The sequence below is a fragment of the Durio zibethinus genome, chromosome 6 (assembly GCF_047325235.1).
Source record: "Durio zibethinus cultivar Kanyao isolate XHJ-2024 chromosome 6, ASM4732523v1, whole genome shotgun sequence".
NCBI lineage: Eukaryota > Viridiplantae > Streptophyta > Magnoliopsida > Malvales > Malvaceae > Durio > Durio zibethinus.
In genome coordinates, this window is record NC_143167.1 from 18,569,677 (window position 1) to 18,594,291 (window position 24,615).

Here is a 24,615-nt window from a genome sequence, read left to right on the forward strand (position 1 = left end):
ATGTGCGCACACCCCCCCGGCTCCCCCGATCGTCGGAACACCAATGCCGTCGGTCAGGTTCTCCGGCGATGGTGTGCCAGCGAAGAAAAATGCGGCACCAGCACATGCCCGAGCCCAGTATGTGCTGCCACAACCCTCGGTTCGGTCCGATCTTAGACTGGGAATGAACTCCATATGCTTAGACTGGGAATGAACTCCGTATGCCTAAGTCAACGCATGAAACGAGCGTGCAGCCGCTCAGCCGGCCAGAGGGGCGGGATGCGCAAGCTGGGGATCGACCGAGTTCCCTTCTGCGCGCTGCCGATCCTGCTGCCGCAACATTTGGTCCGGTCTCATCTTAGACTGGGAATGAACTCCGTCTGCATAAGACAACCGACGAAACGAGCTGGCGGGCGGGCGGGCGGGTGGGCGGGCGCTATGCCAGCCAGAGAGGATGGATGCACAAACCGTGGATCGATAGGGTGGTAGGTGGGTTTAGGCACATCTTCATATTTTTGTCATGCCAATGCCATTTTTCTGGCTTGTAAATTCATACATTGGTACCTTAAGCCTTCGTGTGAAGTTTCATGGCAAGACGACTCGTTTTCTATTTTTCACAATTTTTGAAACTTTTTACAGTTCGGGATTTTTTAAAATTTTTTCAGAAGGAGTTTTGCCCCAAACTTGGTAGACGTGATCCTTGTTTTTTTGTTGGCATGCGCAAAAAAATTCAGCTAAAAATTCGAAGTGTAAAAGATTTTGTGACCATTTGAAAAAAGTGTCCCCATTTCAGACACTTTAATGGCCACTGCAGCAAACCTGTAAAATCTCAAATGCTCTTTAAAGGGGTGTGAGTTCTCGAGGTTTCATAAGGGATAGGTGGCCAATATAGGGCCAAGTACCAGCACCCATCGCACATCATGTGTGCACACCCCCCTGGCCCCCCTCGATCGTCGAAACCCTAATGCTGCCGGTCAGGTTCTCCGACGATGGTGTCCAAGCGAAGAAAAATGCGGCACCAGCACATGCCCGAGCCCGGTATGTGCTGTCGCAACCCTCGATTCGGTCCAATCTTAGACTGGGAGTGAACTCCGTATACGTAAACTGGGAATGAACTCTGTATGCCTAAGCCAACCCACGAAACGAGTGTGCTGGCGCTCAGTCGGCCAGAGGGCCAACCAACGAAACGAGCGGACGGGCGGGCGGGCACTACGCCGGCCAGAAAGGCGGGAAAGACAGACCGTGGATCGATAGGGTGGTAGGTGGGTTTAGGCACATCTTCATATTTTTGCCATGCCAATGCAATTTTTCTGGCTTGTAAATTCATACAATGGTCCCTTAAGCCTTCATGTGAAGTTTAATGGCAAGACGACTCGTTTTTTTATTTTTCACGATTTCTGAAACTTTTTGCGGTTCGGGATTTTTTAAAATTTTTTCAGAATGATTTTTGGCCCCAAACTTGGAAGACATGATCCTTGTATTTTTGTTGGCATGCACAAAAAAATTTAGCTAAAAACTCGAACTGGACAAGATTTTGTGACTATTTGAAAAAAGTGTCCCCATTTCAGACACTTTAATGGCTACTGGCAGCAAACCTGTAAAACTCAAATGCTTTTTAAGGGGGTGTGAGTTCTCGAGGTTTGATGAGGGATAGGGGGCCAATATAAGGGCCAAGTACCAGCACCCATCGCACATAATGTGCGCATACCCCCCAGCCCCCCCGATCATCGAAACCCCAATTTCGTCGATCAGGTTCTCCGACGGTGGTGTCCCGACGAAGAAAAATGCGGCACCAGCACATGCCCGAGCCCAGCATGTGCTGTCGCATCCCTCGGTTTGGTCCGATCTTAGACTGAGAATGAACTCCGTATGCTTAGACTGGAAATGAACTCTGTATGCTTAGACTGGAAATGAACTCCATATGCCTAAGCCGGCCAGAAAGGCGGGATGCCCAAGCCGTGGATCGATAGGGTGGTAGGTGGGTTTAGGCAAATCTTCATATTTCTGCTATGCCAATGCCATTTTTCTGGCTTGTAAATTCATACAATGGTCCCTTAAGCCTTCATGTGAGGTTTCATGGCAAGACGACTCATTCTCTATTTTTCACGATTTTTGAAACTTTTTACGGTTCAAGATTTTTTAAAATCTTTTCAGAAGGAGTTTTGGCCCCAAACTTGGTAGAAGTGATCCTTGTATTTTTCTTGGCATGCACAAAAACATTCAGCTAAAAACTCGAAGTGTACAATATTTTGTGACCATTTGAAAAAAGTGTCCCCATTTCAGACACTTTAATGGCTATTGGCAACAAACCTGTAAAATCTCAAATGCACTTTAAGGGGGTTTGAGTTCTCGAGGTTTGATGAGGAATAAGGGGCCAATAAAAGGGCCAAGTACCAGCCCCCAGTGCACATCATGTGCGCACACCCCCCGCCCCCCCGATTACTGGAACCCCAATGCCACCGGTCAGGGTCTCCGACGATGGTGTCCCGGTGAAGAAAAATGCGGCACCAGCACATGCTCGAGCTCAGCATGTGCTGTCGCAACCCTTGATCCGGTCCGATCTTAGACTGGGAATGAACTTCGTTTGCTTAGACTGGGAATGAACTCCGTATGCCTAAGTCAACCCACGAAACGAGCGTGCGGCAGCTCAGCTGGCCAGAGGGGCAGGATGCGCAAGCTGGGGATCGGTCGGGTCCCCCTCTACGTGCTGTCGATCCTGCTACCGCAACCCTCGATCCAGTCCGATCTTAGACTGGGAATGAACTATGTATGCCTAAGCCAACCGACGAAACGAGCGGGCGGGCGGGCGGGCACTACGCCAGCCAGAGAGGCGGGATGCGCAAGCCGTGGATCGATAGGGTGGTACGTGGGTTTAGGCACATCTTCATATTTCTGCCATGCCAATGCCATTTTTCTAGCTTGTAAATTCATACAATGGTCCCTTAAGCCTTCATGTGAAGTTTCATGGCAAGACGACTCATTTTTTATTTTTCACGATTTTCAAAACTTTTACGGTTCAAGATTTTTTTAAATTTTTTCAGAAGGAGTTTTGGCCCCAAACTTGGTTGACTTGATCCTTGTATTTTTTTTGGCATGCACAAAAAAATTTAGCTAAAAACTCGAAGTGTACAAGATTTTGTGACCATTTGAAAAAAGTGTCCCCATTTCAGACACTTTAATGTCTACTGGTAGCAAACCTGTAAAATCTCAAATGCTCTTTAAGGGGGTGCGAGTTCTCGAGGTTTGATGAGGGATAAGGGGCCAATATAAGACCCGAGCCTAGCATGTGCTGGCGCATCCCTCGGTCCGGTCCGATCTTAGACTGGGAATGAACTTCGTATGCTTAGACTGGGAATGAACTCCGTAAGCCTAAGTCAACCCATGATACGAGCATACGGGCGCTCAGTCTGCCAGAGGGGCGGGATGCGCAAGTCAGGGATCAGCGGGACCCCTCTCTGCGTGCTACCAATCCTGTTACCACAACCCTCGGTCCGGTCTGATCTTAGACTGGGAATGAACTCCGTATGCCTAAGCCAACCGACGAAACGAGCGGACAGGCGGGCGGGCACTACGCTGACCAGAGAGGCAGGATGTGTAAGCCGTGGATCGATAGGGTGGTAGGTGGGTTTAGGCACATCTTCATATTTCTGCCACTCCAATGCCATTTTTTTGGCTTGTAAATTCATACAATGGTCCCTTAAGCCTTCATGTGAAGTTTCATGGCAAGATGACTCGTTTTTTATTTTTCATGATTTTCCAAGCTTTTTACGGTTCGAGATTTTTTAAACTTTTTTCAGAAGGATTTTTGGCCCCAAACTTGGTAGACGTGATCCTTGTATTTTTGTTGGCATGCACAAAAAAATTCAGCTAAAAACTCGAAGTGTACAAGATTTTGTGACCATTTGAAAAAAGTATCCCCATTTCAAACACTTTAATGGCTACTGGCAGCAAACCTGTAAAATCTCAAATGCTCTTTAAGGGGTTGTGAGTTCTCGAGGTTTGATGAGGGATAGGGGGCCAATATAAGGGCCAACTTCCAGCCCCCATCGCACATCATTGCGCACACCCCCCCGGCCCCCCCGATCGTCGGAACCCCAATGCCGCTGGTCAGGTTCTCCGACGATGGTGTCCCGGTGAAGAAAAATACGGCACAAGCACACGCCCGAGCCCAGCATGTGCTGTCGTAACCCTCGGTCCAGTCTGATCTTAGACAGGGAATGAACTTCGTGTGCTTAGACTGGGAATGAACTCTGTATGCTTAGACTGTAAATGAACGCTGTATGCTTAAGTCAACCCACGAAACGAGCGTGCGGGCGCTCAGCCGGCCAGAGGGGCGCGATGCACAAGCCAGGGATCGGTCGGGTCCCCCTCTGCGTACTACCAATCCTGCTATAACAACCCTTGGTCTGGTTTGATCTTAGACTGGGAATGAACTCTATATGCCTAAGTCATCCCATGAAACGAGTGTGCGGGCACTCAGCCAGCCAGAGGGGCGGGATGCGCAAGTCGGGGATCGATTGGGTCCCCCTCTATGTGCTGTTGATCCTACTACCGCAACCCTCGATCCGGTCCAATCTTAGACTGAGAATGAACTCCGTATGCATAGGCCAACCGATGAAACAAGCAGGTGGGCGGGCGGGCACTACGCCGGCCAGAGAGGCAGGATTTGGGATTTTTTAAAATTTTTTCAAAAGGAGTTTTGGCCCCAAACTTGGTAGACGTGATGCTTGTATTTTTTTTGGCATGCACAAAAAAATTCAGCTAAAAACTCGAAGTGTTCAAAAAAATTCAACCTGCCAGAGGGCCGGGATGCGTAAGCCGAGGATTCACCCGGTCCCCCTCTGCGTGCTGTCGATCCTACTGCCGCAACGCTCGGTCTGGTCTGATCTTAGACTGGGAATGAACTCCGTATGCCTAAGCCAACTGATGAAATTAGCGGGCGAGCGGGCGGGCACTACACCGGCCAGAGAGGAGGGATGCGCAAGCCGTGGATCGATAGGGTGGTAGGTGGGTTTAGGCACATCTTCATATTTCTGCCGTGCCAATGCCATTTTTCAGGCTCGTAAATTCTTACAATGGTCCCTTAAGCCTTCATGTGAAGTTTCATGGCAATATGACTCGTTTTCTATTTTTCACGATTTTTGAAACTTTTTACGGTTCAAGATTTTTTAAAATTTTTTTTGAGGGAGTTTTTGCCCCAAACTTGGTAGACATGATCCTTGTATTTTTGTTGGCATGCACAAAAATATTTAGCTAAAAACTCGAAGTGTACAAGATTTTGTGACCATTTGAAAAAAGTGTCCCCATTTCAGACAACTTAATGGCTACTGGCAGCAATACTGTAAAATATCAAATGCTCTTTAAGGTGGTGTGAGTTCTCGAGGTTTGATGAGGGATAGGGGGCCAATATAAGGGCCAAGTACCAGCACCCATCACACATCATGTGCGCACAGCCCCTTGGCCCCCCCGATCGCCGAAACCATATTGCCGCCGGTCAGGTTCTCCAACGATGGTGTCCCGATGAAGAAAAATACGGCACCAGCACATGCCCGAGCCCAACATGTGCTGCCGCAACCCTCGGTCCGATCCGATCTTAGACTGGGAATGAACTCCGTATGCCTAAGTCAACCCACGAAACGAACGTGCAGCCGCTCAACCGACGATAGGGGTGGGATGTGCAAGCCGGGGATCGGTCGGGTCCCCCTCTACGTGCTCCCGATCCTACTGTCGTAACCTTCAGTCCGATCTGATCTTAGACTGGGAATGAACTCTGTATGCCTAAGCCAACCGACGAAATGAGCGGGCGGGCAAGCACTACGCCGGTCAGAGATACGGGATGTGCAAGTCGTGGATCGATAGGGTGGTAGGTGGGTTTAGGCACATGTTCATATTTTTGCCCTGCCAATGCCATTTTTCTATCTTGTAAATTTATACAATGGTCCCTTAAGCCTTCATGTGAAGTTTCATGGCAAGACGACTCGTTTTCTATTTTTCATGATTTTTGAAACTTTTTACGGTTCGGGATTTTTTAAAATTTTTTCAAAAGGAATTTTGGCCCCAAACTTGGTGGACGTGATCCTTGTATTTTTGTTGGTATGCACAAAAAAATTCAGCTAAAAACTCGAAGTGTACAAGATTTGTGACCATTTGAAAAAAGTGTCCCCATTTCAGACACTTTACTGGTACTGGCAGCAAACCTGTAAATCTCAAATGCTCTTTAAGGGGGTGTGAGTTCTCCAGGTTTGATGAGGGATAGGGGTCCAATATAAGGGCCAAGTACCAGCACCCATTACACATCATGTGCGCACACCCCCCTGGCCCCCCCGATCGCCGAAACCCCAATGCCGTCGGTCAGGTTCTCTGACGAAGAAAAATGCGGTACCAGCACATGCCTGAGCCCAACATGTGCTGCCGTAACCCTCGATCCGATCTTAGACTAGGAATGAACTCCGTATGCCTAAGCCAACCGATGAAACAAGCAGGCGGGCGGGCACTACGTCAGCCAGAGAGGTGGGATGCGCAAGCCGTGTATCGATAGTGGTCCCTTAAGCCTTCATGTGAAGTTTCATGGCAAGACGACTCGTTTTCTATTTTTGACGATTTTTGAAACTTTTTAAGGTTCAGGATTTTTTAAAATTTTTTCAGAAGGAGTTTTGGCTCAAAACTTGGTAGACGTGATCCTTGTATTTTTGTTGGCATGCATAAAAAAATTCAGCCAAAAACTCGAAGTGTACAAGATTTTGTGACCATTTGAAAAAAGTGTCCCCATTTCAGACACTTTAATGGCTACTGGCAGCAAACCTGTAAAATCTCAAATGCTCTTTAGGGGGGCATGAGTTCTCAAGGTTTGATGAGGGATATGGGGCCAATATAAGGGCCAAGTACCAGCACCCATCGTACATCATGTGCGCACACCCCCCCGGCCCCCCCATTGCTTGAACCCAATACCATCGGTCAGGTTTACCGACGATGGTATCCCGATGAAGAGAAATACGGCACCAGCGGATGCCCGAGCCTAGCATGTGCTGCCGCAACCCTCGGTCCGGTCTGATCTTAGACTGGGAATGAACTCCGTATGCCTAAGTCAACCCACGAAATGAGTGTGCAGCCGTTCAACCGACCAAAGGGGCGGGATACGCAAGCCGAGGATCTGCCGGGTCCCCCTCTACGTGCTCCCGATCCTGCTGCCGCAACCCTCAGTCTGGTCCGATCTTAGACTGGAAATGAACTCCGTATGCCTAAGCCAACCGACGAAATGAGCGGGCGGGCAGGCACTACGCCGGCCAGAGAGGCGGGATGCGCATGCTGTGGATCGATAGGGTGGTAGGTGGGTTTAGGCAAATCTTCATATTTCTGCCCTGCCAATGCCATTTTTCTGGCTTGTAAATTCATACAATGGTCCCTTAAGCCTTCATTTGAAGTTTCATGGCAAGACGACTCGTTTTCTATTTTTCACGATTTTTGAAACTTTTTACGGTTCTGAATTTTTTAAAATTTTTTCAAAAGGAATTTTGGCCCAAAACTTGGTGGACGTGATCCTTGTATTTTTTTTGGTATGCACAAAAATATTCAGCTAAAAACTCGAAGTGTACAAGATTTTGTGACCATTTGAAAAAAGTGTCCCCATTTCAGACACTTTAATGGCTACTGACAGCAAACCTGTAAATCTCAAATGCTCTTTAAGGGGGTGTGCGTTCTCGAGGTTTGATGAGGGATAGGGGGCCAATATAAGGGTCAAGTACCAGCACCCATCACACATATGTGCGCACACCCCCTCCGGCCCCCCCCGATCGTCGGAACCCCAATGCCATCGGTCAGGTTCTCTGACGAAGAAAAATGCAGTACCAACACATGCTCGAGCCCAGCATGTGCTGTCGCAACCCCCGATCCGATCTGATCTTAGACTGGGAATGAACTTCGTATGCCTAAGCCAACTGACAACACAAGCAGGCGGGCGGGCACTACGTCGGCCAGAGAGGCGGGATGCGCAAGCCGTGGATCGATAGGGTGGTAGGTGGGTTTAGGCACATCTTCATATTTCTGCCATGCCAATGCCATTTTTCTGGCTTGTAAATTCATACAATGGTCCCTTAAGCCTTCATGTAAAGTTTCACGGCAAGACGACACGTTTTTATTTTTCACGATTTTTGAAACTTTTTACGGTTCAGGATTTTTTAAAATTTTTTCAGAAAGAGTTTTGGCCCCAAACTTGGTAGACGTGATCCTTGTATTTTTGTTGGCATGCACAAAAAACTTCAGCTAAAAACTCGAAGTGTACAGGATTTTGTGACCATTTGAAAAAAGTGTCCCCATTTTAGACACTTTAATGGCTACTGGCAGCAAGCCGTGGATCGATAGTGGTCCCTTAAGCCTTCATGTGAAGTTTAATGGCAAGATGACTCGTTTTCTATTTTTCATGATTTTTGGAACTTTTTACGGTTTGGGATTTTTTAAAATTTTTTCAGAAGGAGTTTTCAACCCAAACTTGGTAGACGTGATCTTTGTATTTTTGTTGGCATGCACAAAAAAATTCAGCCAAAAACTTGAAGTGTACATGATTTTGTGACCATTTGAAAACAGTGTCCCCATTTCGGACACTTTAATGGCTACTGGCAGCAAACCTGTAAAATCTCAAATGCTTTTTAAGGGGGTGTGAGTTCTCGAGGTTTGATAAGGGATAGGGGGCCAATATAAGGGCCAAGTACCAGGACACATCGCACATCATGTGCGCACACCCCCTTGGCCCCCCCGATTGTCGAAACCCAAATGCCGCTGGTCAGGTTCTCCGGTGATGGTGTCCCGACGAAGAAAAATGTGGCACCAGCACATGCTCGGGCCCAACATGTGCTGCCGTAACCCTCAGTCCGATCCGATCTTAGACTGGGAATGAACTCCGTATGCTATGACTGGGAATGAACTCCGTATCCCTAAGTCAACCTACGAAATGAGCGTGCGGGCGCTCAGCCGGCCAGAGGGGCAGGATGAGCAAGCCGGGGATCGTGCGGGTTCCCCTCTGTGTGTTGTCGATCCTACTGCCACAACCCTCGGTTCGGTCCGATCTTAGGCTGGGAATGAACACTGTATGCCTAAGCCAACCGACGAAACGAGCGGGTGGGCGGGCAGGCACTATGCAGGCCAGAGAGGCAGGATGCGCAAGCCATGGATCGATAGGGTGGTAGGTGGGTTTAGGCATATCTACATATTTCTGCCATGCCAATACCATTTTTCTGGCTTGTAAATTCATACATTGGTCCCTTAAGCCTTCATGTGAAGTTTCATGGCAAGACGACTCGTTTTCTATTTTTCACGATTTTTGGAATTTTTACGGTTCAGGATATTTTAAAATTTTTTCAGAAAATGTTTTGGCCCCAAACTTTGCAGACATGATCTTTGTATTTTTGTTGGCATGCACAAAAAAATTCAGCTAAAAACTCGAAGTGTACAAGATTTTGTGACCATTTGCAAAAAGTGTCCCCATTTCAGATACTTTAATGGCTACTGACAGCAAACCTGTAAAATCTCAAATGCTCTTTAAGGGGGTGTGAGTTCTCGAGGTTTGATGAGGGATAGGGGGCCAATATAAGGGCCAAGTACCACCACCCATCGCACATCATGTGTGCACACCCCCCCGGCCCTCCCGATCGTCGGAACCCCAATGCTGCTAGTCAGGTTCTCCGACGATGGTGTCCCGACGAAGAAAAATGCGGCACCAACACATGCCAGAGCCCAGCATGTGCTGCCGCAACTCTCGGTCCGGTCCGATCATAGGCTGGGAATGAACTTCGTATGCTTAGACTGGAAATGAACTCCGTATGCCTAAGTCAACCCACGAAACGACTGTGCGGGCGCTTAGCCGTCCAGAGGGCCGAGATGAGTAAGCCGAGGATCGGTCGGGTCCCCCTCTGCATGCTACCGATCCTGCTGCTGCAACCCTCGGTTCGGTTCGATCTTAGACTGGGAATGAACACTGTATGCCTAAGCGAACTAACGAAACGAGCGGACGGGCGGGCGGGCACTACGAAGGCCAGAGAGGCAGGATGCGCAAGCCGTGGATCGATAGGGTGGTAGGTGGGTTTACGCACATCTTCATACTTCTACCATGCCAATACCATTTTTCTGGCTTGTAAATTCATACAGTGGTCCCTTAAGCCTTCATGTGAAGTTTCATGGCAAGACGACTCGTTTTCTATTTTTCATAATTTTTGGAACTTTTTACGGTTCGGGATTTTTTAAAATTTTTTCAGAAAGAGTTTTGGCCCGAACTGAGTAGACGTGATCTTTGTATTTTTGTTGGCATGCACAAAAAAATTCAGCTAAAAGCTTGAAGTGTACATGATTTTGTGACCATTTGAAAAAAGTGTCCCCATTTCGGACACTTTAATGGCTACTGGCAGCAAACCTGTAAAATCTCAAATGCTCTTTAAGGGGGTATGAGTTCTCGAGGTTTGATGAGGGATAAGAAGCCAATATAAGAGCCAAGTACCAGCACCCATCGCACATCATGTGCGCAAACCACCCATGGCCCCCTATCGCCGGAACCCCAATGCCGCCGGTCAGGTTCTCCGATGATGGTGTCCCGACGAAGAAAAATGTGGCACCAGCACATGCCCGAGCCCAGCATGTGCTGCCACAACCCTCGGTCCACTCCGATCTTAGATTGGGAATGAAGCCCGTATGCTTAGACTGGGAATGAACTCCGTATGCCTAAGTCAACCCATGAAACGAGCGTGCGGGTGCTCAGCCCGCTAGAGAGGCGGGATGTGCAAGCCGGGGATCGATAGGGTCGTAGGTGGGTTTATGCACATCTTCATATTTCTGCCATTCCAATGCCATTTTTTTGGCTTGTAAATTCATACAATGGTCCCTTAAGCCTTCATGTGAAGTTTCATGGCAAGACGACTCATTTTCTATTTTTCAAGATTTTCAGAACTTTTTACGGTTCGGGATTTTTTAAAATTTTTTCATAACGAGTTTTGGCCCAAACTTGGTAGACGTGATCCTTGTATTTTTGTTGGCATGCACAAAAAAATTCAGCTAAAAACTCAAAGTGTACAAGATTTTGTGACCATTTGAAAAAAGTGTCTTCATTTCAGACACTTTAATAGCTACTGGCAGCAAACCTGTAAAATCTCAAATGCTCTTTAAAGGGGTGTGAGTTCTCGAGGTTTGATGAGGGATAGGGGGCCAATATAAGGGCCAAGTACCAGCACCCATCGCACATCATGTGTGCACACCCCCCGGCTCCCTTCGATCGCCGGAACCCCAATGCCGCCGGTCAGGTTCTCCGACATTGGTGTCCCGGTGAAGAAAAATGCGGCACCAGCACATGCCCGAGCCCAGCAAGTGCTGCTACAACCCTCGGTCTGATCCGATCTTAGACTGGGAATGAACTTCGTATGCCTAAGCCAACCGACGAAACGGACGGACGGACGGGCAGGCGGGCACTATACCGACCAGAGAGGCGGGATGCACAAGCCGTAGATCGTTTGGGTAGTAGGTGGGTTTAGGCACATCTTCATATTTCTGCCATGCCAATGCCATTTTTTTGGCTTGTAAATTCATACAATGGTCCCTTAAGCCTTCATGTGAAGTTTCATGGCAAGACGACTCATTTTGTATTTTTCACGATTTACAAAACTTTTTACGGTTTTGGATTTTTTAGAATTTTTTCAGAAGGAGTTTTGGCCCCAAACTTGGTAGACGTGATGCTTGTATTTTTGTTGGCACGCACCAAAAAAATTCAGCTAAAAACACAAAGTGTACAAGATTTTGTGATCATTTGAAAAAAAGTGTCCCCATTTTAGACACTTTAATGGCTACTGGCAGCAAACCTATAAAATCTCAAATGCTCTTTAAAGGGGTGTAGGTTCTCGAGGTTTGATGAGGGATAGGGGGCCAATATAAGGGCCAAGTACCAGCACCCATCGCACATCATGGGCGCACACCCCCTCGGCCACCCCTGATCGCCGGAACCCCAATACCGCCCGTCAGGTTCTCCGACGATGGTGTCCCGGTAAAGAAAAATGCGACACCAGTACATGCCCGAGCCAAGCATGTGCTACCGCAACCCTCGGTCTAGTCTGATCTTAGACTGGGAATGAACTCCGTATGCCTAAGTCAACCCACGAAACGAGCGTACGGGCGCTCAGCCGGCCAGAGAGGGGGATGCGCAAGCCGGGGATCGGCCGGGTCCCCCTCTTCATGCTGCCGTAACCCTCGATCCGGTCAGATCTTAGACTTGAAATGTACTCCGTATGCGTAAGCCAACCGACGAAACGGACAGGCGGGCGGGGACTACACCGGCCAGAGAGGCGGGATGCACAAGCCGTGGATCGATAGGGTGGTAGGTGGGTTTAGGCACATCTTCATATTTCTGCTGTGCCAATGCCATTTCTCTTACTTGTAAATTCATACAATGGTCCCTTAAGCCTTCATGTGAAATTTCATGGCAAGACAACTCGTTTTCAATTTTTCATGATTTTTGAAACTTTTTGTGGTTGAAGATTTTTTAAAATTATTTCAGAAGGAGTTTTGGCCCCAAACTTGGTAGACGTGATCCTTGTATTTTTTTTGGCATGCACAAAAAAATTCAGCTAAAAACTCGAAGTGTACAAGATTTTGTGACCATTTGAAAAAACCCTCGGTCCGATCCAATCTTAGACTGGGAATTAACCCCGTATGCCTAAGCCAACCGACGAAACGGATGAACGGGCGGGCGGACAGGCGGGCGGGCGGGCGGGCTGGTGGGTGGGTGAGCACTATACCGACCTGAGAGGCAGGATGCGCAAGCCGTGGATCGATAGGGTGATAGGTGGGTTTAGGCCCATCTTCATATTTCTGCTGTGCCAATGCCATTTTTCTGGCTTCTAATTTCTTACAATGGTACCTTAAGCCTTCACGTGAAGTTTCATGGCGAGATGATTCGTTTTCTATTTTTCATGATTTTTAAAACTTTTTACGGTTCAGGATTTTTTAAAATTTTTTCAGAAGGAGTTTTGGCCCCAAACTTGGTAGACGTGATCCTTGTATTTTTGTTGGCATGCAAAAAAAAATTCAGCTAAAAACTCAAAGTGTACAAGATTTTGTGACCATTTGAAAAAAGTGTCTTCATTTCAGACACTTTAATGGCTACTGGCAGCAAACCTGTAAAATCTCAAATGCTCTTTAAGGGGGTGTGAGTTCTCGAGGTTTGATGAGGGATAGGGGGCCAATATAAGGGCCAAGTACCAGCACCCATCGTACATCATGTGCGCACACCCCCCGGTCCCCCCATCGTCGGAACCCCAATGCCGCCGGTCAAGTTCTCAGACGATGGTCTCCCGATGAAGAAAAATGCAGCACCAGCACATGCCCGAGCCCAGCATGTGCTACCGCAACCCTCGGTCCGATCCAATCTTAGACTGGGAATGAACTCTGTATGCTTAGACTGGGAATGAACTCCATATGCCTAAGTCAGCCCAAAAAACGAGCATGCGGGCGCTCAGCCGACGGGTGGGGCGGGATGCCCAAGCCGGGGATCGGTCGGGACCCCCTCTGCGTGCTGGTGATACTGCTACCGTAACCCTCGATCCGGTCCAATCTTAGACTGGGAATGAACTTCGTATGCCTAAGCCAACCGATGAAACAGGCAGGCGGGCGAACGGGCACTACGCCGATCAGAGAGGCGGGATGCACAAGCCATGGATCGATAGGGTGGTAGGTGGGTTTAGTCACATCTTCATATTTCTGCCGTGCCAATGATATTTTTTTGGCTTGTAAATTCATACAATGGTCCCTGAAGCCTTCATGTGAAGTTTCATGGCAAGACGACTTGTTTTTTATTTTTTATGATTTTTGAAACTTTTTACGGTTCAGGATTTTTTAAAATTTTTTCAGAAGGATTTTTAGCCCCACACTTGGTAGACGCGATCCTTGTATTTTTATTGGCATACACAAAACAATTCAACTAAAAACTCGAAGTGTACAAGATTTTGTGACCATTTGAAAAAAGTGTCCTCATTTTCAGACACTTTAATGGCTACTGGCAGCAAACCTGTAAAATCTCAAATGCTCTTTAAGGGGGTGTGAGTTCTCGAGGTTTGATGAGGGATAAGGGTCAAGTACCAGTACCCTTCACTGATCACGTGCGCACACCCCCCCGGCCCCCCCGATCGTCGAAACCCCAATGCCGCCAGTCAGGTTCTCCGACGATGGTGTCCCAACGAAGAAAAATACGGCACCAGCACATGCCCGAGCCCAGCATGTGCTGTCGGAACCCTCGATCCGGTCCGATCTTAGACTGGGAATGAACTCCGTATGCTTAGACTGCCAATGAACTCCGTATGCCTAAGTCAACCCACGAAACGAGTATGCGGGCGCTCAGTCGGCCAGGGGGGCGGGATGCGCAAGCCGGGGATCGATCGGGTCTCCTTCTGGGTGCTGCCGATCCTGCTACCGCAACCCTCGATCCGATTCGATCTTAGATTGGGTATGAACTCCGTATGCCTAAGCCAACCGACATAACGAGTGGGCGGGCGGGCGGGCACTACGCCGGCCATAGAGGCGGGATGCGCAAGCCATGGATCGATAGGGTGGTAGGTGGGTTTAGACACATCTTCATATTGCTGCCATGCCAATGCCATTTTTCTGGCTTGTAAATTAATACAATGGTCCCTTAAGCCTTCATGTGAAGTTTCATGGCAAGACGACTCGTTTTCTATTTTTTACGATTTTTGAAACTTTTTATGGTTCGAGATTTTTTAAAATTTTTTCAGAAGGAGTTTTGGCCCCCAAACTTGGTAGAGGTGATCCTTGTATTCTTTTTGGCATGCACAAAAAATTTCAGCTAAAAACTCGAAGTGTACAAGGTTTTGTGACCATTTGAAAAAAGTGTCCCCATTTTCAGACACTTTAATGGCTACTGGCAGTAAACCTGTAAAATCTCAAATGCTCTTTAAGGGGTTGTGAGTTCTCAAGGTTTGTTGAGGGATAGGGGGCCAGTATAAGGGCCAAGTACCAGCACCCATCGCACATCATGTGTGCACACCCCCCGACCCCCTCGATCGTCGGAACCCCAATGCCGTCGGTCCAGTTCTCCGACGATGGTGTCCCGGTGAAGAAAAATATGGCACCAGCACATGCCCGTGCCCAGCATGTGCTGCCGTAACCCTCGGTCCGGTCCTATCTTAGACTGGGAATGAACTCCATATGCTTAGACTGGGAATGAACTCCGTATGCCTAAGTCAACCCACGAAACGACCGTACGGGCGCTCAACCGGCCAGAAGGGCGGGATACGCAAGTCGGGGATCGGCCGGCTCTTTTTTACGTGCTACCGATCCTGCTGCCACAACCTTCGGTTCGGTTCGATCTTAGACTGGGAATGAACTTCGTATGCCTAAACGAACTGACGAAACAAGCGGGCGGGCACTACGCCGGCCAGAGAGGCGAGATGCGCAAGCCGTGGATCGATAGGGTGGTAGGTGGGTTTAGGCACATCTTCATATTTTTGTCGTGGCAATGTCATTTTTCTGGCTTGTAAATTCATACAATGGTCCCTTAAGCCTTCATGTGAAGTTTCATGGCAAGATGACTCATTTTCTATTTTTCATAATTTTTGAAACTCTTTACGGTTCGAGACTTTTTAAAAATTTTTTGAAAGGATTTTTAGCCCCAAACTTGGTAGACATGATCCTTGTATTTTTGTTGGCATGCACAAAAGAATTCAACTAAAAACTCGAAGTGTACAAGATTTTGTGACCCTTTGAAAAAAGTGTCCCCATTTTAGACACTTTAATGGCTATTGACAGCAAACCTGTAAAATCTCAAATGCTCTTTAAGGGGGTGTGAGTTCTCGAGGTTTGATGAGGGATAGGGGGCCAATATAAGGGCCAAGTACCAGCACCCATCGCACATCATGTGCGCACACCCCCCCTCGACCCCCCCGATCGCAGGAACCCCAATGCCGCCGGTCAGGTTATCCGACGATGGTGTCCCGACGAAGAAAAATTCAGCCCCAGCACATGCCGAGCCCAAGATGTGCTGTCACAACCCTCAGTCTGGTATGATCTTAGACTGGGAATGAACTCCGTATGCCTAAGCCAACCGACAAAACGAGCGGGCGGGCGGCCGGGCACTACGCCGGCCAGAGAGGCGGGATGCGCAAGCCGTGGATCGATTGGGTGGTAGGTGGGTTTAGGCATATCTTCATATTTCTGCCATGTCAATGCCATTTTTCTGGCTTGTAAATTCATTCAATGGTCCCTTAAGCCTTCATGTGAAGTTTCATGGCAAGACAACTCGTTTTCTATTTTTCACGATTTTTGAAACTTTTTGCGGTTCGAGAATTTTTAAAATTTTTTCAGAAGAATTTTTGGCCCCAAACTTGGTAGACGTGATCCTTTTATTTTTGTTGGCATGCACAAAAAAATTCTGCTAAAAACTCGAAGTGTACAAGATTTTGTGACCATTTGAAAAAAGTGTCCCCATTTCAGACACTTTAATGACTACTGGTAGCAAACCTGTAAAATCTCAAATGCTCTTTAAGGGGGTGTGAGTTCTTGAGGTTTGATGAGGGATATGGGGCCAATATAAGGGCCAAGTACCAGCACCCATCGCACATCATGTGTGCACACCCCCCGGCCCCCTCGATCGTCGGAACCCCAATGCTGCCGGTCAGGTTCTCCGGCGATGGTGTCCCGGTGAAGAAAAATGCAGCACCAACACATGCCCGAGCCCAACATGTGCTGCCGCAACCCTCGATCCAGTCGATCTTAGACTGGGAATGAACTCCGTATGCTTAGACTGGGAATGAACTCCGTGTGCCTAAGTCAACCCACGAAACGAGCATTCGGGCGTTCAGTCGGCCAGAGGGGCGGGATGCATAAGCTGGGGATCGGTCGGGTCCCCCTCGATGTGCTACCGATCCTGCTGCTGCAACCCTCGGTTCGGTCTGATCTTAGCCTGGGAATGAACTTCGTATGCCTAAGCCAACCGATGAAACGAGCGGGCGGGCACTACGTCGGCCAGAGGGGCGCGATGCGTAAGCTGTGGATCGATAGGGTGGTTGGTGGGTTTTGGCACATCTTCAAATTTCTGCCAAGCCACTGCCATTTTTCTGGCTTGTAAATTCATACAATGGTCCCTTAAGCCTTCGTGTGAAGTTTCATGGCAAGACGACTCGTTTTCTATTTTTCATGATTTTTGAAACTTTTTACGGCTCGAGATTTTTTCAAATTTTTTCAGAAGGAGTTTTGGCCGCAAACTTGGTAGACGTGATTCTTGTATTTATGATGGCATGCATAAAACAATTCAGCTAAAAACTCCAAATGTACAAGATTTTGTGACCATTTGAAAAAAGTGACCCCATTTCAGACACTTTAATTGCTACTGGCAGCAAACCTGTAAAATCTCAAATGCTCTTTAAGGGGTTATGAGTTCTTGAGGTTTGATGAGGGATAGGGGGCCAATATAAGGGCCAAGTACCAGCACCCATTGCACATCCTGTGCGCACACCCCCCCGGCCCCTCCGATCGCCGGAAGCCTGATGCCGCCGGTCAGGTTCTTCGACGACGGTGTCCCGATGAAGAAAAATGTGGCACTAGCAAATGCTCGAGCCCAGCATGTGCTACCGTAACCCTCAGTCCGGTTCGATCTTAGACTGGGAATGAACTCTGTATGCTTAGATTCAGAATGAACCCCGTATGCCTAAGTCAACCCACGAAACGAGCGTGCAGGCGCTTAGCCGGCTAGAGTGGCGGGATGCACAAGTTGGGGATCGGCCGGGTCCCCCTCTGCGTGCTGTCGATCCTGCTGCCACAACCCTCGATCCGATCCAATCTTAGAATGGGAATGAACTCCGTATGCCTAAGCCAACGGACGAAACGAGCGAGTGGGCACTTCACCGGGCAGAGAGGCAGGATGCGCAAGCCGTGGATCGATCGGGTGGTAGGTGGGTTTAGGCATATCTTCATATTTCTGCCATGCCAGTGCCATTTTTCTGGCTTGTAAGTTCATACAATGGTCGCTTAAGCCTTCATGTGAAGTTTCATGGCAAGACGACTCATTTTCTATTTTTCATGATTTTCTAAACTTTTTACGGTTCGGAATTTTTTAAAATTTTTTCAGGTAGAGTTTTGGCCCCAAACTTGGTAGACGTGATCCTTGTATTTTTGTTGGCATGCACAAAAAAATTCAGTTAAAAATTCGAAGTGTACAAGATTTTGTGACAATTTGAAAAAAGTGTCCCCATTTCATACACTTTAATGTCTACTAGCAGCAAACCTGTAAAATCTCAAATGCTCTTTAAGGGGGTGAGAGTTCTCGAGGTTTGATGAGGGATATGGGGCCAATATAAGGGCCAAGTACCAGCACCCATCGCACATCATGTGCGCACACCCGCTGCCCCGACCCCCCCGATCACCGGAACCCCAATACCGTTGATCAGGTTCTCCGGCGATGGTGTCCCGACGAAGAAAAATACGGCACCAGCACATGCTCGAGGACAGCATGTGCTGCCGCAACCCTCGGTCCGATCCGATCTTAAACTGGGAATGAACTGATATGCTTAGACTTGGAATGAACTTCGTATGCCTAAGTCAACCCACGAAACGAGTGTGCGGGCGCTCAGCCGGCCAGAGGTGCGGGATGCGCAAGTCGGGGATCTGCTGGGTCCCCCTTTGCGTTCTGCCGATCCTGCTGCCCCAACTCTCAGTCCGGTCCAATCTTAGACTGGGAATGATCTCCATATGCCTAAGCACATCTTCATATTTCTGCCGTGCCAATGCCATTTTTCTGGCTTGTAAATTCATACAATGGTCCCTTAAGCCTTCATGTGAAGTTTCATGGCAACACCACTCGTTTTCTATTTTTCATGATTTTTGAAACTTTTTACGGTTTTGGATTTTTTAAAATTTTTTCAGAAGGAGTTTTGGCCCCAAAATAGGTAAACGTGATCCTTGTATTTTTGTTGGCTTGCAAAAAAAAAAATTTAGCTAAAAACTCAAAGTGTACAAGATTTTGTGACCATTTGAAAAAAGTGTCCCCATTTCAGACACTTTAATGGCTACTGGCAGCAAACCTGTAAAATCTCAAATGCTCTCTAAGGCGGTGTGAGTTCTCAAGGTTTGATGAGGGATAGGGGGCCAATATAAGGGCCAAGTACCAGCACCCATCGCATATCATGTGCGCACCCCCCCGATCGCCGGAACCCTAATGTCACCGGTCAGGTTCTCCGACGATGGTGTCCCGGGGAAGAAAAATACGACACCAGCACATGCCTGAGCCCAGCATGTGCTACCGCAACGCTCGATCCGGTCCGATCTTAGACTGGGAGTGAACTCTGTATGGTTAGACTGGGAATGAACTCCGTATGCCTAAGCCAACCGATGAAACGAGCGGGCGGGCGGGAGGGCATTACGCCGACCAGAGAGGCGGGATGCGCAAGCTGTGGCTCGATAGGGTGGTAGGTGGTAGGTGGGTTTAGGCACATCTTCATATTTCTACCATGCCAATGCCATTTTTCTGGCTTGTAAATTCACACAATGGTCCCTTAAGCCTTCATGTGAAGTTTCACGGCAAGACGACTCGTTTTCAATTTTTCACGATTTTTGAAACTTTTTACGGTTCGGGATTTTTTAAAAATTTTTCAGATGGAGTTTTGGCCCCAAACTTGGTAGACATGATCCTTGTATTTTTTTTAGCATGCACAAAACAATTCAGCTAAAAAATCAAAGTGTACAAGATTTTTTGGTCATTTGAAAAAAGTGTCCCCATTTCGAACACTTTAATGGCTACTTGGCAGCAAACCTGTAAAATCTCAAATGCTCTTTAAGGGGGTGTGACTTCTCGAGGTTTGATTAGGGATAGGGGGCCAATATAAGGGTCAAGTACCAGCACCCATCGCACATCATGTACATACACCCCCCGATCATCGAAACCCCAATGCCGCCGGTCAGGAACTCCGGTGATGGTGTCCCGGCGAAGAAAAATATGGCACCAGCAGATGCCCGAGCCCAGCATGTGCTGCCGCGACCCTCGGTCTGGTCTGATCTTAGACTGGGAATGAACTCCGTAGGCTTAGACTGGGAATGAACTCCGTATGCCTAAGTCAACCCATGAAACGAGCGTGTAGGCGCTCAGCCGGCCATAGGGACCAGATGCGTAAGTCAGGGATCGATCGGGTCCCCCTTTGCGTGCTTCCAATCCTATTACAGCAACCCTCGGTTCGGTCCGATCTTAGACTGGGAATGAACTCCGTATGCCTAAGCCAACCGACGAAACGAGCGGGTGGGGGGCGGTCACTAAGCCGGCCAAAGAGGCGGGATGCGCAAGCCGTGGATCGATAGGGTCGTAGGTGGGTTTAGGCACATCTTCATATTTCTGCCATGCCAATGCCATTTTTCTGGCTTGTAAATTCATGCAATGGTCCCTTAAGCCTTCATGTCAAGTTTCACGGCAAGACGACTTGTTTTCTATTTTTCACGATTTTTGAAAGTTTTTGCGGTTTGGGATTTTTTTATTTTTTTCAGAAGGAGTTTTGGCCCTAAATTTGGTAGACATAATCCTTGTATTTTTATTGGCATGCACAAAAAAATTCAGCTAAAAACTCGTAGTGTACAAGATTTTGTGACCATTTGAAAAAAGTGTCCCCATTTCAGACACTTTAATGGCTACTGGCAGCAAACCTGTAAAATCTCAAATGCTCTTTAAGGGGGTGTGAGTTCTAGAGGTTTGATGAGGGATAGGGGGCCAATATAAGGGCCAAGTACCAGCACCCATTGCACATCATGTGCGCACAGACCCCCTCGGCCCCCCCGATCACCGGAACCCTAATGCCGTCGGTCAGGTTCTCTGGCGATGGCGTCCCGACAAAGAAAAATGCGGCACCAACGCACGCCCGAGCCCAACATGTGCTGCCGTAACCCTCATTCCGGTCCAATCTTAGACTAGGAATGAACTCTGTATGCTTAGACTGGAAATGAACTCCGTATGCCTAAGTGAACCCATGAAACGAACGTGCGGGATGCGCAAGCTGGGGATCGGTCGGGACCCCCTCTACGTGCTGCCGATCCTGTTGCCACAAACCTCAGTCCGATCTGATCTTAGACTGGGAATGAACTTCGTATGCCTAAGCCAATCGACGAAACGAGCGAGCGGGCACTACGCCAGCCAGAAAGGCGGGATGCGCAAGCCGTGGATCGATAGGGTGGTAGTTGGGTTTAGGCACATCTTCATATTTTTGCTGTGCCAATGCCATTTTTTTGGCTTGTAAATTCATACAATGGTCCCTTAAGCCTTGATGTGAAGTTTCATGGCAAGACGACTTGTTTTCTATTTTTCATGATTTTTGAAACTTTTTACGGTTTGGGATTTTTTAAAATTTTTTCAGAAGGAGTTTTGGCCCCAAACTTTTTAGACATAATCCTTGTATTTTTGTTGGCATGCACAAAAAACTTCAGCTAAAAACTCGAAGTGTACAACATTTTGTGACCATTTGAAAAAAGTGTCCCCATTTCAGACACTTTAATGGCTACTGGCAGCAAACCTGTAAAATCTCAAATGCTCTTTAAGGGGGTGTGAGTTCTCGAGGTTCGATGAGGGATAGGGGGCCATTATAAGGGCCAAGTATCAGCACCCATCGCACATCATGTGTGCACACCCCCCGGGCCGCCTCGATCGCCGGAACCTCAATGTCGTCGGTCAGGTTCTCCGACGATGGTGTCCCGAAAAAGAAAAATACGGCACCAGCACATGGCAGAGCCCAGCATGTGCTACCGTAATCCTCAATCCGGTCTGATCTGAGACTGGGAATGAACTCCGTATGCTTAGACAGGGAATGAACTCCGTATGCCTAAGTCAACCCACGAGAGGAGCGTACGGGCCCTTAGTCGGCCAGAAGGGAGGGATACGCAAGCCGGGCGTCGGTCGGGTCCCCCTCTGCATGCTGCCGATCCTACTGCCATAACCCTCGGTCTGATCCGATCTTAGACTGGGAATGAACTCCTTATGCCTAAGCCAAATGACGAAACGAGCGGGCGGGCACTACGTCGGCCAGAGAGGCGGGATGCGCAAGCCGTGGATCGATAGGGTGGTAGGTGGGTTTAGGCACATCTTTATATTTCTACCATGCCAATGCAATTTTTCTGGCTTGTAAATTCATACAATGGTCCCTTAAGCCTTCATGTGAAGTTTCATGGCAAGACGACTCTTTTTCTATTTTGCACGATTTTCAAAACTTTTTACGGTTCGAGATTTTTTAAAATTTTTTTCAGAAGTAGTTTTGGCCCCAAACTTGGTAGACGTGATCCTTGTATTTTTTTTGGCATGCACAAAAAAATTCAGCTAAAAACTCGAAGTGTACAAGATTTTGTGACCATTTGAAAAAAGTGTCCCCATTTCAAACACTTTAATGGCTACTGGCAGCAAACCTGTAAAATCTCAAATGCTCTTTAAGGGGGTGTGAGTTCTCGAGGTTTGATGAGGGATAGGGGGCCAATATAAGGGCCAAGTACCGACACCCATCGCACATCATGTGGCAATCCCCCCCTGGCCCCCCTCGATCACCGGAACCCCAATACCGCCGATCAGGTTCTCCGGCGACGGTGACTCGACAAAGAAAAATGTGACACCAGCACATGCCTGAACCCAGCATGTGCTCCCACAACCCTCGGTCCGGTCTGATCTGAGACTGGGAGTTAACTCCATATGCTTAGACTGGGAATGAACTCCGTATGCCTAAGTCAACACACGAAACGAGCGTGTGGGCGCTCAGTCGGCCAGAGGGGCGGGATGCGTAAGCCGAAGATCGGTCGGGTCACCCTCTGGGTGCTGCCGATCCTACTACTGCAACCCTCGGTCTGGTCCGATCTTAGACTGGGAATGAACTCTGTACGCTTAGACTGGGAATGAACTTCGTATGCCTAAGTTAACCCACGAAACGAGCGTGCGATCGCTCAGCGGGCCAGAGGGGCGGGATGCACAAGCCGAGGATCGGTTGGGTCCCCCTCTACGTGCTGCCGCTCCTACTACCACAACCCTCGATCTGGTTCGATCTTAGACTGGGAATGAACTCCGTATGCCTAAGCCAACTAACGAAACGAGTGGGCGGGCACTACGTCGGCCAGAGAGGTAGGATGCGCATGCCGTGGATCGATAGGGTGGTAGGTGGGTTTAGGCACATCTTCATATTTCTGCCTTGCCAATGCCATTTTTCTGGCTTGTAAATTCATACAATGGTCCCTTAAGCCTTCATGTCAAGTTTCATGGCAAGATGACTCGTTCTCTATTTTTCATGATTTTCAAAACTTTTTACGGTTCTGATCCTACTACTGCAACACTTGGTCTGGTCTGATCTTAGATAGGGAATGAACTTCGTATGCCTAAGCCAACCGACAAAACGAATGGACGGGCGGGCGGGCACTACGTCGGCCAGAGAGAAGGGATGCGTAAGCCGTGGATCGATAGGGTGGTAGGTGGGTTTAGACACATCTTCATATTTTTGCTGTGCCAATGCCATTTTTTTGGCTTGTAAATTTATACAATGGTGCCTTAAGCCTTCATGTAAAGTTTCATGGCAAGACGACTCGTTTTCTATTTTTTCAAAGGGAGTTCTGGCCCCAAACTTGGTAGACGTGATCCTTGTATTTTTTTCGGCATGCACAAAAAAATTCAGCTAAAAACTCGAAGTGTACAAGATTTTGTGACCATTTGAAAAAAGTGTCACCATTTCAGACACTTTAATGGCTACTGGCAGCAAACCTGTAAAATCTTAAATGCTCTTTAAGTGGGTGTGAGTTCTCGAGGTTTGATGAGGGATAGGGGGTCAATATAAGGGCCAAGTACCGGCACCCATCGCACATCATGTGCGCACACCCCCCGACCCCCCCGATCACAGGAACCCTAATGCCGTCGATCAGGTTCTTCGGCGATGGTGTCCCGACGAAGAGAAATGCAACACCAGCACATGCTCGAGCCCAGCATGTGCTGCCGTAACCCTCGATCCGGTCCGATCTTAGACTGGGAATGAACTCCATATGCTTAGACTGGGAATGAACTCCGTATGCCTAAGTCAACCCATGAAACGAGCATGCGGGCACTCAGCCGGCCTGGAGGGGCGGGATGCACAAGACGGGGATCAATCGGATCCCCCTCTGCATGCTGCGGATCCTGCTACTGCAACCCTCGGTTCGGTTTGATCTTAGACTGGGAATGAATTCCGTATGCCTAAGCCAACCGACAAAACAAACGGGCGGGCGGGCAGGCACTACGCCGGCCAGAGAGGCGGGATACGCAAGCCGTGGATCGATAGGGTGGTAGGTGGGTTTAGGCACATCTTCATATTTCTGCCATGCCAATGCCATTTTTCTGGCTTGTAAATTCATACAATGGTCCCTTAAGCCTTTATGTGAAGTTTCATGGCAAGACGACTCGTTTTTTATTTTTCATGATTTTTGAAAACTTTTTACGGTTCGGGATTTTTAAGAAATTTTTTAGAAGGATTTTTGGCCCCAAACTTGGTAGACGTGATCCTTTTATTTTTGTTGGCATGCACAACAAAATTCAGCTAAAAACTCGAAGTGTACAAGATTTTGTGATCATTTGAAAAAAGTGTCCCCATTTCAGACACTTTAATGGCTACTGGCAGCAAACCTGCAAAATCT